This window comes from Lepidochelys kempii, chromosome 10 (genome assembly GCF_965140265.1).
Source record: "Lepidochelys kempii isolate rLepKem1 chromosome 10, rLepKem1.hap2, whole genome shotgun sequence".
NCBI classification, from domain to species: domain Eukaryota; kingdom Metazoa; phylum Chordata; order Testudines; family Cheloniidae; genus Lepidochelys; species Lepidochelys kempii.
In genome coordinates, this window is record NC_133265.1 from 60,465,192 (window position 1) to 60,479,634 (window position 14,443).

At 42.8% G+C, this 14,443-nt stretch overlaps 1 protein-coding gene across 8 annotated transcripts in view; it reads left to right on the forward strand.

Moving 5' to 3' along the window:
* Positions 1 to 6,302: 6,302 nt before the first annotated feature.
* The window catches only part of RAB27A (RAB27A, member RAS oncogene family), an 80,155-nt gene continuing 72,014 nt past the window's right edge, over positions 6,303 to 14,443 (forward strand). For 6 of the 8 annotated variants that reach the window (XM_073303817.1, XM_073303815.1, XM_073303816.1 and 3 more), the window contains exons 1-2: positions 6,383 to 6,469; positions 7,508 to 7,547. The gene's annotated coding sequence lies outside the window, so the exon portion shown is untranslated. Of the gene's footprint in view, positions 6,470 to 7,507; positions 7,548 to 14,443 lie in introns of all 8 variants that reach the window. The other 2 variants (XM_073303825.1, XM_073303818.1) reach the window with 2 other exon arrangements.

Here is a 14,443-nt window from a genome sequence, read left to right on the forward strand (position 1 = left end):
CTAACAGATTCTTTGGTGGATTAATAGCAGGTGAAGTGAGGAGACAGAAAAACAGGGAGTAGAATAGGTCAGGCAGGTGGTGAGTGGTACACTGATCAGCTGCAGGTCAGGTGGTATACAGACTGAATAAAAGAACTGTAGGTATGTGCTCTTTAGGCAAGAAAACTACTTGCTCAGGTAATCATTTCAGGAGAGGGTTACAGTTGTAGTAAGGAGTGTAGGACACCTACCTTAATTGTGAGTTAAAGTGGGTGAAAGTTCATAAAATGTTACAACAACCTTTAACAATCAATGTTGATAGAAAAGTTACAATAAGACAAAATTTGAATTTTTGTTTTCAAATGTAAAGGGTTACTCATGCAACTCACAGACTGTTAAAATCATGACTGGTAAAGAGGCAAATGAAATTTGGAAATTAATAGACCAAAATTGGTGTATGGGGAGTTAGACTTAATTGGTGAACAAAATAATGAAGGGATATTGTATTCCACTCATGTCCTCCCACCCCTTTGTGGATCCCCCACCCCACCCCAAAGAAAAAGTGCCTCTGGTGATCAACAGGATGGATTAGACTCAGGGGTGGAAGGGAGGCCTATAGGTCTGTGACCACCCCAGAGCCTGTGCTTCACTGGAGAGGCTTGATCATTAGGATGTCTAAACAATTGCACTGATGAGGACTCCTGACCAACGTCACTGGACCAGCAAGGACCTCAGTCTGATACACATGAGATGCTGGTCTGTCTTTCCTTATGTTCCTTTTGGTGTGTCGCTCTTGCTCTACGCTTTTCACTTGATCTGGAAACTAACTGCAAGGCACCAGCATGACAGGCTGAGAGAGCCCTCCAGCTCTGCCCAGCCTGAAGGAAACTGATAAAGGAAAGTGACCTGACCAGATCAGCCAGATGGCACCCCAGACTGAGGAAGTGAATGAGGGTTTCGTCTTTGATGTGAACTTTTCTCTAGGCCTTCACATCTGGGCATGTCTAAATCTTGCCAATTGTTTCTTTATAACATCTCTAAGATGTGGTCTTTCCTCTCCAACCACATGGCTAAAACTCTTGTCCAAGTTCTCATAATCTCACATCTTAATTAGTGTAACCTCCTTGTCTCTTGCCTTCAGAAATTTAGTCTTGCCCCCTCTCATCTGTTTAGCCATGTCAGCCTTCTTTGGGTTCTTCCCTGGCTCCCCCTACTCTATCACATCACTTTATTACTTTCATGGCTCTTCAGTCTATCACCCTCTACCTGTCATCTCTTATTCTGTATTGATTCATACCTCCTGTTGGCCCACTTTCCATCCCCCATTTGTTAAATTTTCAAACTAGCACCTTAGTTCCATGCTGCCCCTCAGACTTGGGGGAGCTCCCTTTAATCATGCACACAACTATTTCCTATTATCCTCCTCCATATTCCTCTTTTAAACTCTTCTTTGCCATGATGCCTATCAAAAATACTTGACAACTATTAGGCCACTGGTGTGTTGATACCACTGGTAGTCCTGGACCTGGAGTATACCTTGTCATGGGGCAGATAAGAGATTAGAAAGGACTGAAATCATATATGCTGGAGCTATGTTGTGGTCTGAGCAAGATCATTGGAAGATAGCAAATGAATTTATCTGAAATAGTGGAATCTTGTTTCATTTCGTATAGAAAACTGAAGGCATTACTGATGCTTTTCCTGTGATCAGTGTCTGTTTGTTTTTTGTCCTCTGTGATTTATGAAGAACTACATGCTCCTGCATTATGCCTTAATTCATTCCCTAGTAATAAATCATTAAAGTGGCCAGAGTGTGGTGCTGTTAAGCTTGGTGTTGCGTTCTTTTCTATGGCAAAACTTAACTCATTTCACTAATTTGAGGTGTGAAATCCAGATTCAAAATTTGCTTCTCCTGTTTTGGCTTTATAGGTAAGTCTCTTCTGTCAATGAGGGGTGAGGTAGCTTGCACCCTCTGAAACCCAGGTGTTCAGTTTTGAACTAGAAATGGTGTAAGAGATGGGGGGACTAACATTGGCATATACAGTCTGTTTAATGTATCTAATAAATTATCTTGAACTGTATACAGGGCTTTGTGTGTAGTTGTGCCATCCCCTCGCTCACTGCAGATAGTTGACAAGATCATGGAAAACTGAAGCATATGCCCAAGCAGTTGAGTATGTTACCTGGTTCTTGAAATGTTCAAAACTATTTTGAGGGGTTGTATCAATAGCATAGCAGAAGCCTTAGAAATAATAATTAGCTTTTATTCATTTATTTTGATTTCAATATATAGAACCAGTTTATTTTATACACTAGGTTCTATGACTATGAATTAAAAATACAATTAATACAAAACTACCATCTTCCACAAGCATCAGCCTAACTAAGCTCTTCCTCTATGACACCAAGAACATAGTTCTCAAAGACCTTTACAAAGGGATGTGCCATTATTTCCCATTTTACAAATGCAGGAATTCTGGTGAAGTGTGTTGCCCATACAACAGCTCAGTGACAGAACCAGGAGTAGAACTGAGGTTGTCTGACTCTGTTTACTAGGCCATGCTATCTGTCAGCTTTCCAAAGCACTTTTGCATTACTTTGTTCCAGTGTATGCCTCTTTTAAGGTCTATGACTAAAAGAAGCAGCATACCAGGATTTGGGGGGCGGGGGGGGGGAGGGAGTATTTGAGAGGGAGCACCTCTTTTACAACAGAAGTGGGAGGGACAGTCTGGAGAAAATTTTTTGGATTGGTTTCAAAAGGAAAACAGCTGCCAGGTGGCAGCAAAGATTCACATTAGCTGTTATCAAAATTAACTGTGGGCAAAAAGTGATGTTTACCCCTGGAAGCCTGCTGTATCTGTCTGTAATAAGCAGTCTAGCTCAAGCTCAAGGAGTGTAAGCTGCTTTCAGAAAAGATATATTGTACAAGAGGAATAAAAGATCACCTTCTATTCACCTTTTTTCTTCATTTGGACTACTTTGTGCTCAAGAAATTTCAGCAGTGGTATGTAGTGTCCGACTTTGGTGGCCTCTGCCACAGAGGAAGTTGTACTTAATACTAATTACACCTAGTTTGTAAAATGCTTTGCCATCCATTTGCAACAGATAGTAAATATATTAAATGAAAGAAAATTCTAGCAGTAGACATAGGCTTCACAAATCAAAGATCTAAAATAGCTAGGCTTTGCAGTAATTGGGGATAACTGATATTTATTATTTAGAATATGGATAAGTTAAAACCAGCTTTGACCTGTGCAATATCAGACTATGGATATGTCTATGTTCCATTGTAAACTTGTCTCAAATCCCCTACTCTGCGGGGAGAGGAGAGCCAGATGCTCCTCAGGTTCAAGTCCTGTCATTTTTTGCTGTGTGGATGCAGCTCAAGCCACAGACCCAAGTCAGAAAGTCTGCATAGTGTAATATGAACATAATAGTATTTGTTGTGGGTCCAGGATCCAGCAATTGTAAACCTAGGTTTACAATGGAGTGTGAATGCTCAGGTGTAAGTTTGGAGACACTGGGTCCCATAAACCTGTGTTTACAATGTAATTGAGGCATACCCTAGGATCACACTGTGTAAGATTAAGGAAAGATGTGATGTTAAATTGGTGCAATTTTGAGTGGGGACATGCTTAGTGGCTTTACTTGCTCTATAATAAGTCACTAAACTGAAATAAGACTCTTCAGCGGGGCTTGCAGCAGTCTAACTCTATCTTTTAAAAAGCTGATTTGCTATTAATATAGCACTTAAGAGCCCTACTCCTGGCCCTGATCTCATTGTACACAAGGATGAGCTGTTCAGGGCAAAGCTCTAGAACATTATAACCAGATTTAAATCTATATCTGTGTGTATGCACAGAGGCTAGCACCAGCTTAATTAAAACCAAGGCAGGTTTGAGTGTTGACAAGTAACTTTTATCTTCCACCCCTACTTGTGGCTTGTATTTAAGGTGAGGGTAAGCTAGGGCAGAGACTCTTCCTGTGTGTTTAGATAGCACCTGTTGATGGGGTTTCAGAGTAACAGCCGTGTTAGTCTGTATTCGCAAAAAGAAAAGGAGTACTTGTGGCATCTTAGAGACTAACCAATTTATTAGAGCATAAGCTTTCGTGAGCTACAGCTCACTTCATCGGATGCATACCATGGAAACTGCAGCAGACTTTATATATACACAGAGAATATGATACAATACCTCCTCCCACCCCACTGTCCTGCTGGTAATAGCTTATCTAAAGTGATCATCAGGTGGGCTATTTCCAGCACAAATCCAGGTTTTCTCACCCTCCACCCACCCACACAAATTCACTCTCCTGCTGGTGATAGCCCATCCAAAGTGACAACTCTTTACACAATGTGCATGACAATCAAGTTGGGCTATTTCCTGCACAAATCCAGGTTTTCTCACATCCCCCCACCCCCATACACACACAAACTCACTCTCCTGCTGGTAATAGCTCATCCAAACTGACCACTCTCGAAGTTTAAATCCAAGTTAAACCAGAACATCGGGGGGGTAGAAAAAAACAAGAGGACACAGGCTACCTTGCATAATGACTTAGCCACTCCCAGTCTCTATTTAAGCCTAAATTAATAGTATCCAATTTGCAAATGAATTCCAATTCAGCAGTTTCTCGCTGGAGTCTGGATTTGAAGTTTTTTTGTTTTAAGATAGCGACCTTCATGTCTGTGATTGCGTGACCAGAGAGATTGAAGTGTTCTCCGACTGGTTTATGAATGTTATAATTCTTGACATCTGATTTGTGTCCATTTATTTTTACGTAGAGACTGTCCAGTTTGACCAATGTACATGGCAGAGGGGCATTGCTGGCACATGATGGCATATATCACATTGGTGGATGTGTAGGTGAACGAGCCTCTGATAGTGTGGCTGATGTTATTAGGCCCTGTGATGGTGTCCCCTGAATAGATATGTGGACACAGTTGGCAATGGGCTTTGTTGCAAGGATAAGTTCCTGGGTTAGTGGTTCTGTTGTGTGGTATGTGGTTGTTGGTGAGTATTTGCTTCAGGTTGCGGGGATGTCTGTAGGCAAGGACTGGCCTGTCTCCCAAGATTTGTGAGAGTGCTGGGTCATCCTTTAGGATAGGTTGTAGATCCTTAATAATGCATTGGAGGGGTTTTAGTTGGGGGCCAAAGGTGACGGCTAGTGGTGTTCTGTTATTTTCTTTGTTAGGCCTGTCCTGTAGTAGGTAACTTCTGGGAACTCTTCTGGCTCTATCAATCTGTTTCTTCACTTCAGCAGGTGGGTATTGTAGTTGTAAGAAAGCTTGACAGAGATCTTGTAGGTGTTTGTCTCTGTCTGAGTTGATGGGGTGTGTCTCATCTCACCTTCACTCAGGGCTGCTGGAACAATTTTTATAAGGTGTGCGCTGAGAGCCCTTGAACCAAATTGTAAATGCTCTACAAAAGGTGACCAGAGAGCAAGTGTAAAAAATTGGAATTGCGGAATCAAGGGGGTGGAGAAAGGCACCTATATAAGACAAAGCCCCAAATCTCAGGACTGTCCCTATAAAATCAGGACATCTGGTCACCTTACCTGTATATAATGAAACCACTTCCTGCCAGGGGCTGTGGCAGCATGAGCATCCCTAGTTCCAGCACCTATGATTTTACTATAAATGTGCAAAAACAACAAGGAGTACTTGTGGCACCTTAAGGACTAACTCATTTATCTGGGCATAAGCTTTGGTGGGCTAAAACACACTTCATCAGATGCATGGAGTGGAAAATACAGTAGGCAGGTATAAGTACATAGCATATGAAAAGATGGGAGTTGCCTTACTGTGTGTGTGTGTGTGTGTGTGTGGAGGGGTGTGTCAGTGCTAATGAGATAATTAAATTAAGGTGGAAGTGGGCTATTCTTAACAGTAAAATACTTTGTAGCAGTAATGAGGTCAATCAGGGTGCCCCATTTGAAACAGTTGACAAGAAGGTGTGAGTAACAGTATGGGGGAAATTTAGTTTTTGTAGTGACCCATCCACTTCATCTTTATACAGGCCGAATTTGATGGTGCCCAGTTTGCAAATTAAGTCTAGTTCTGCAGCTTCTCCTTGGGAGTCTGCTTTTGAAGATTTCTGTCGAAGACTTGCCGCTTTAGATAAATGTGCGTTACAGAGAGAGCTGGCAGCCAGGCTCGCTCTCAGCTGAGCCGCAGAGTAGGGGCCAGCCCCGGGCGCTGTGCTACTGCTGCGCCGCGAGAGCCCTGTGGCCGCGCGGGCTGGAGGCTCCCGCCCCAGGGCCTGGCCGAGCTCCGCTCAGTCCTTACCGCCCGAGTGTGACTAGGGCGCCCTCCGCCAGGGGTGCCGGCCCGGCCCGGCCCGGCCCGGCGGGGAGGGGCAGTGACCGCCCCCCGCGCCGGCTTACGGGAAGTGATGTCGCCTTGACGGAAAACACACGCTCGCCGCCTAAAAAAGGGCAGGGGCCAGAGGGACTCGGTGCTGGCTGGAGCAGAGCGGGGAGCTGCCGCCAGGTAAGGGGGCTGCGAGCTCGGTGTCCTCGCTGGCCGCCCGCGGTGAGGAGCGCCCGGCGGTGTGAGGGTGGAGCCAGGGGCGCGGCGCGGGGCGGTAGCAGCCCGGGGAGGGGGTCGGAGACCGGGCTGGGCTGGGGAGCAGTGTCCGGAAGGAAGGGCTGGAGCTGGCCGGGCAGCGGGTTACTCCAGGGAGGACGGGCAGGGTCTGCTTTGCCCGGCCTCTTCTCCCCCCTCCCGGGAGCCCAAGCCGCGATGCCGGGCTCCGGAGCTTTCCCGGTCGGGTGCGGGAGATTGGCGCTGCGTGTCGTTACAGGGCATGGCCCCTGCGCAGGTGTAAGGGGGCCAAACGGTTGGTTTCAAAATAAAACGTAACGGGTCCTTCGGGGGCAGGATCCCAGCCCCCGCCTGGCCTCAGGAAACGCTGCTTGACGAACCCCTCCAAGGTCCCCCTGAGCCTGCCCCACCAGAAACCTGCTGAGCCCTCGCTAAGCGCAAGTTATCTCCCGTGGATGCTGATCGACTTTCCTGTGTGTCGAGCCGTTTAAAATCTCCCTCGGATCGGCGGGAGCGTGGCAGCTCACATGGAAGCAGCACGGGGAGAGATCGGTGCACTAAAGCAAAACGCCAGGGAGGCGCTCCGCACGGGCGTGCCGGGCTCGGAATAACTTTTCGTAGCATGCGTTTGTTCAGATTTGCTGTCAAACAGGGGCTGGACCGGGGTTCTGCAGGTGGGAGAACAAATGAGGGGTGTTGTTGCTTTAGTTTGTTTAGCATTGCTAAGCCGGAGTTGAATTAGAGTGAAAGACAAGGCGGATTTCTTTTTAATTGTAATAAATGTTAAATAGGCCCCAAGATGTCCTGGGGTGTATATTTTTAAAATGATCAAGATATGTTTTCCTTGGGCCTCCAGGCTCAGCAAACATGGTGAACTTTGCAAAACAAAAATACTAAATCATTTAAAGGGAGCTTTGTCGGGCTTGGTTTTCTCTAGAACTGGTTTGCCAGGTGCAAATTAAGTTTTTTTCCATGTTCTTTCAGTTCTGCTGTGAACTTTTAAAGGCTTCTGTCCTGCAAGCATGTAAGTACATGCTTAACTTTATACATTGGAGTAGTTGACTTACCATATGCCTGAAATTAATATGTGTAAGTGTTTGCAGGATTCAGGGCCAAATTCATGTTCTGGAGGGAAGAACTTCTAGGTCCTGATCTTGCAATGATTTATGCATTTGCTTAACTTTATTATGGCATGTAGTCCAGTTTGAAGGATCAGGGTCTTAGCACACAGCAGCTAAAGAAACTCCACGTTTCCCAACACTGAGGACTTAAAATTAGTGGGGTTACGCCATTAAAAAATACTTTTGAGGTGGGTCAATGACTGATGAGGGCGAAATATAAATGTATGTCAACAAGTTATGCACATACTAATAATAACTACTGAATTTTCATCATTACCTTTCTACAAAGGGCAGCTTTAAAAGAGCGAGCTAGCTCAAATGATTCAGTGGTTTTGTTCACACTGACTTGCAATGCAACTCCTCTCTCTGAACCAAGACTTTGATCATGTTAGAACTAAGGAACAGCAAAGCAAAGAGGATCAAGATAACTTTCCCCTTCCTTTTGCCTGTCTGTGTAAAACTTTCTTAGTAACAGATAACTGTATCCTTGACCTCATTTTAATGTCAGTTCTAAAGGGCATGTCTTCACTGTCTGAAATCTTCAACTTCAATTTCAGTCACTGCTTTGAGCTGCATCATCATATCTTAATTTGAACATCTTGATTGTGTGAATGATCAGACAAATACTCCTAACTACTGGTGCTTAGATACTTTGGTGATAGAAAAGCCTTACTAGGAGTAAAAAGCCTAGTAACCTAGCCTTACTAGGTTATCCCAGATACTATTGGAAAGATAATTTTCTTTAGAATTGCAGTATGATGTCAGGTTTGTTTGTGACCTATTAAAAATGTTTCAATTTACATGAATAAACTCAAGTAGCAGAACCCATTAATTTTTAAAATATAATTTGCATACCTTAAGTATCCTGTGTCTTGGACATATATTGTCACTTGTGTTGTATTCCTGTGCCTTTACAAAGCTATTTTGTCCTTATTTATTATTTTTATTAACCCTGTGAATTGAATCCCTAGTCATGGACCAGGACCCCATTGTGCTAGGTGCTGATAGCACTTCTGTCGCTTTTTTTCCTGGCTGGCACAAAATAACACAATCTGAAAAGCAGCTATAGTGATAGAGTTCATGATGCTGAAAGATTACCTCTAAAGTACCGTATAATAGAAATGAATAGCGGTATTTTAATATACTATTGTGTCTAGCCAAGGATTCAAATTTGTTGTTAAAGGTCTTATTTCAGGGTCTGTAAAGTAGTTCTGAACTGGTGATACATTGTGCAACTTAGAATTTGTCATTTAAAAATTTATTAATAGGTATAACATGTAATGGACTAGAATTTTAAAGCCTCTAGCCCAATGAAGCTTTTGTTTTAAATATTTTATAGTGTTTTAAGCTTTTTCCTCACTGTGTGATGCAGAAACTTGCTAGTTTATCACTTGAACACTCAGGTTTTTTCCTTCCAAAGAGAAGAATGTTGAGCTAAAGGGATTTTTAACTGGATTTAGGTATACGGACAAATATTTTTGGTAGCAATCAGTGACTTTTCTGTAGGTGGTGTTTTTGGAGAATAGCTCCGTTTCTGCCAGGTGTCTGGTGTGCTGGCACATTGACTGTTAATTAGTCTATCACTCCATCACACACCCCCTTGCTTACATACAAGGGGCATTTCTAGACCTCACAAAAGATATCTTGTTCTAAGTACGTATTTTATTTAGGAGTGGGTAGAATGGCCATTGGAGATTAGTTGCTATTGCTTATATCTTCTATTAGTTATAACTCTTTGCTGATCTAGTAAGTAGGTGTCCCTAAAAAAACTACATTAAATTGTTAGGCCTTTGACTTAAGAATTTCTCTTGCTTTTTTTTTTTTAAAGTAAATGTTCTGCTTCACACTAAATTTTTCCACCCTTGTGTTTAGCTTATTGCATGTACAGGCCCTGATCCTGCAGAGATTTAAATTTGTGCTTAACTCATTTAGCTCAGTGGGACTAATGTGCTTAAAACTAAGCATGTGCATGTATCTTTGCAGGAGTGGGATTGTTATGTCTGCTCCGGAGTATGTTTCTCCTCTTTGTCTTGAAAACCCAGTCCGTGCTGGAAATAAAAAATTGTGTTCACACAATGGGTTTAAACATAGTTAAAATTGGTTCAAGTAAACACAGATTGGGGAGCAGATTGGGACTGCACTGGTGTTCATCAAAAACAATCTCTTGCAATCAGCAGAAAGTAGATTTTAATTTTATGGAAATTTGTTTCAAAGGTTTTTCTTTAATCACACCACCTCTAAGTATTCAGGGTTAGCTTGAACCATGCTTTACACCAGTTCCGGTAACACATTTTTATCTCCACTCTGGAGGAAGCCTTGGTGGGGGTGGCAACCCAAATGCTTCATTTTTATAATTGATCTTCCATATATTATTTTTATATATAATACAATTTTACTAAAGTGTTATAAAAATAAACACCCCACTTATGACCGCATACACAAAATCTGTTTGTTTTTTTTTATACCCAGTCTATAGCTCCTTCAGATACAATAATAATATAAATAGAAACAATTTTCTTCCAAATGAATTATTGTGGCTCCCTGGAATTGCCACAACGTGATCTTTGTCAGGATTTTGCCTACTATAAGACCTGGAATTCCATTTGCCTACTCACCAGACAGCTCAGGGGCAGCTTTCCCTGGTGAAAACGGAGCTAGTCCATCAATCTGTGCAAGAATCAACAACTTAACACAGCCTCAGACAAAACTGAGTAAAGGAAGTTATTGGCATTTGTGGGAGATGGATCTGAAAAAAAAGGCTGGAGAAAGGTAGAGAGGAAACATTTTTTCTTTCCACTTGCAGAAGCTAGGAGGCTAGGAGAGAGGTAGAAAGTAGGTTAAGTATCCCACTCACCAAACAGTGAGGAGGCTATGGAGCTTGGGGGGTAGAGGGGATAACCCTTCCAGCAACTGGTGGGGGGGAGAGAAGGAATTCTCTGATTTCAGGTACCTACTGGCCAGAGGCTGATAACTAAGATGGAGTTTTTCAAGCAGGATCTAGGCACAGGAATTCTAGAACTCTGCCCCTTCACAATCACTGGGGATTGGTTGTCCCATACTAGTGGTGGTCCTCTCAGCGGCTTCCACTTTTCTTCCCTTCACGTTGGGGATAGTAGGCTTAATCCTATGGCTATAAAAGGCATAATGAGGGACTATGGTTGGAAGCAGAACATAGACAATAGAGTGAGGGTCAAAGTTGTCCATTGGAACGCTTTTCCTAGGAATGTGGTGGATTCTCCATCACTTGAAGACTTTAAATGAAGACTGGATATCCATCTAAAATATATAGTTCAAACAGAAGCTCAGGGTTGGATGCAGAAATTATTGGATGAGGTTCTTTGTCTTGTGTTTATGCAGGAGGTCAGAATAGATCAGTCGTTCTCAACCTTTCCAGACTACTCTACCTCTTTCAGGAGTCTGATTTGTCTTGCATACCCCAAGTTTCAGCTTCAGCCCTGCACAGCGGGACTTGGGCTTCAGCTTTCTGCCCTGGGCCACAGCGAGTCTAACACTGGCCCTGGTGACCTCATTAAAGTGAACTCGTCCACAGTTTGAGAACTGCTGACAGTATTAGCAAGTCATTGTCCATATGAAATTTTTGTTTGTATTGGTTTTGCTAGTGCTTTTTATATAACCTGTTGTAAAAGTAGGCAAATATCTAGATAAGTTGATGTACCCCCAGAAGACCTCTGTGTATCCCTGGTTGAGAACCACTGGATTAGATGATCGTACGTGTCCCTTATAGCCTTAAAAATCTATGAATGGAGGTGTCTGGTAAAGTTTTCAAGCTCTGACCTATCCTCTAGAGTCCAAAGGTTAGGTACTAGATACTACTTTAATTTTATTATCTAAAATTCCTTTTAAAACAATGGTAGTTTGCTAGGTATCCAAACTATTCATAATGCACATAATATAGAACATTGTTAATGAAAGAAAAATGCGTATACTACACATTGTACGTGTGGCAGTACTTTCTCACCAATAATAAGTGAGCCACCAGGTTGGTGGGTGGGTGTTGTTTTTGTTTTGTTTTTTTGCAGATGTTGAAATGGTTAATCTTCTTTTGCAGGTCAGCTGTTTTGCAAAGTCGTGTTTTTGAAATTCAGATAACTTAATTTTGGAGAATTCAAGGAACAAAAATGTTCAAAATGCCAAAATACTGCTTTGGTGAATTGTTTAATGACTGGCTCCTGGCTTTTCACCCACACACTGGGCCTCCCTTGACCTGAGGAAAAATGAGTAAGAGGAGGCAGGAGGGAGGCTAATTGGTAGCATCCTACATTGGTGGGGGAAGAGGGAACTAATGGGTAGCATCATAAGTTGTGGTTCTGCAGACCCGTGCTTATCTTTACACATGTGTGTGAGCAGTCCCTTTGAAATGAATTGGAGCTTTAGTAGGCATCTGCAGGCCAGCATTGCAGAAGGCAGGCAGATTAGTTAGTCATCCAGAAGATGGATCTAGGGAGTTCCTTATCCAAACTGATGTGAACCTAAGGGTGAGGATTCAATCTGGGAATTGTTTCTTTCTTTCTATGAACTGGTTCATCCATCCCTTATTATGAACTACAAGAATGAGCAGTGTCATAAATATAAAGGGAAGGGTAAACCCCTTTGAAATCCCTCCTGGCCAGGGGAAAGCTCCTCTCACCTGTAAAGGGTTAAGAAGCTAAAGGTAACCTCGCTGGCACCTGACCAAAATGACCAATGAGGAGACAAGATACTTTCAAAAGCTGGGAGGAGGGAGAGAAACAAAGGGTTTGTGTGTCTGTCTGTAGTCGTCTTGGCCAGGGACAGAACAGGAATGGAGCCTTAGAACTTTTAGTAAGTAATCTAGCTAGGTATGTGTTAGATTATGATTTCTTTAAATGGCTGAGAAAAGAATTGTGCTGAATAGAATAACTATTTCTGTCTGTGTATCTTTTTTGTAACTTAAGGTTTTGCCTAGAGGGGTTCTCTATGTTTTTGAATCTAATTACCCTGTAAGATATCTACCATCCTGATTTTACAGGGGGGATTTCTTTATTTCTATTTACTTCTATTTTTTATTAAAAGTCTTCTTGTAAAACACTGAATGCTTTTTCATTGTTCTCAGATCCAAGGGTTTGGGTCTGTGGTCACCTATGCAAATTGGTGAGGCTTTTTATCCAACATTTCCCAGGAAAGGGGGAGTGCAAGTGTTGGGAGGATTGTTCATTGTTCTTAAGATCCAAGGGTCTGGGTCTGTAGTCACCTAGGCGAATTGGTGAGGCTTTTTACCAAACCTTGTCCAGGAAGTAGGGTGCAAGGTTTTGGGAAGTATTTTGGGGGGAAGGACGCGTCCAAACAGCTCTTCCCCAGTAACCAGTATTAGTTTGGTGGTGGTAGCGGCCATTCCAAGGATAACGGGGGTAATATTTTGTACCTTGGGGAAGTTTTGACCTAAGCTGGTAAAGATAAGCTTAGGAGGTTTTTCATGCAGGTCCCCACATCTGTACCCTAGAGTTCAGAGTGGGGGAGGAACCTTGACATGGTGGCACAGTGGTGGGATTAACCTGAAATCATTTTGAGATCCAGTTGAGATTTTTTTGAACTAGAAATACAGATTTTAAAAAGGAATTTTTAGGAAGTCCAGAAGGCAGCTTTGAAACTGAAAGCAGCTTGGTTTCTCTCTGCTTTGTGGCCAAGCAGAGACAAAAGGGGATTATCTTGTGAATTGCAGGTTTCATTTGCCTGGAGGCAGGGTACTTAACTCCTGCAGGGAAATTCACAGTCTTCCAACCCAGAGGTTTGTGTTTTTTTTTTTCTTTTCTTCCTAAAAGTAAATAGGGGGTGTGTGCTCTACCCATTTGCCTGGAGACAAAAGTGGCAGGGTTTTTTTTTAGGATTTTGATTTTTTTTTTGTTGTTGTTTTACAAGGAGCACAGGTTTGAAAAGAAATTTTTTTTTTTCTTCGTTGGGCTGGGTAAGCAGGTTTCCAAGTAGTTGGAGGTTTTTTGCTTTAATTTGGGCCCAGAGCAGAGACAAGGGAATTGTCTTTTTCTGTAGGCTGACAATCACTATCAGAGAATAGGTATTCTATTCCAGCACAGCAAAATTTTACAGCCAAGTTTTGTTTGTTTATTTCTAAACCTCAGGTGTAAAGTTAGTTAAAAACAGAGAGGTTAGAATGACCAAATCCTCAGCTCGACTACAGCTGGAATTAGCCAAATTTCAGGCTGAGGAAAAACAAAGGGAACATGAAAGACAGATAGAACTCATGCGGCTGGAGAAGGAGGTACAGGAGGCTGCCCACAAGAGGGAAATGGAGGCAAGGAAGCATGTGGAGGAGATGGAGAGGATAAAGGCCCAGCAGAATATACCAACAAACCCTAGCAATCCTTCTCCAGGTACCACTTCCCATCCCAGAAAGTTCCCCACCTACAAGGCAGGTGATGATACTGAGGCCTTCTTAGAAAACTTCGAAAGGGCCTGCCTTGGGTACAACATCTCTACTGACCAATACATGGTAGAGCTGAGGCCGCAGCTCAGTGGACCCTTAGCTGAGGTGGCAGCTGAAATGCCTAAAGAACACATGAACAAGTATGAACTGTTTAAATCCAAGGCGAGAGTCAGAATGGGGATAACACCCGAGCAGTCTCGTCGGAGGTTCCGAGCCCTAAGGTGGAAACCAGACATGTCATTTACCCGACATGCCTACCACATTGTGAAACATTGGGATGCCTGGATATCAGGAGCAAGTGTTGAATCTCCAGTAAATTTGCCCTTCCTAATGCAAATGGAACAATTCTTAGAGGGTGTTCCTGAGGAAATAGAAAGATAC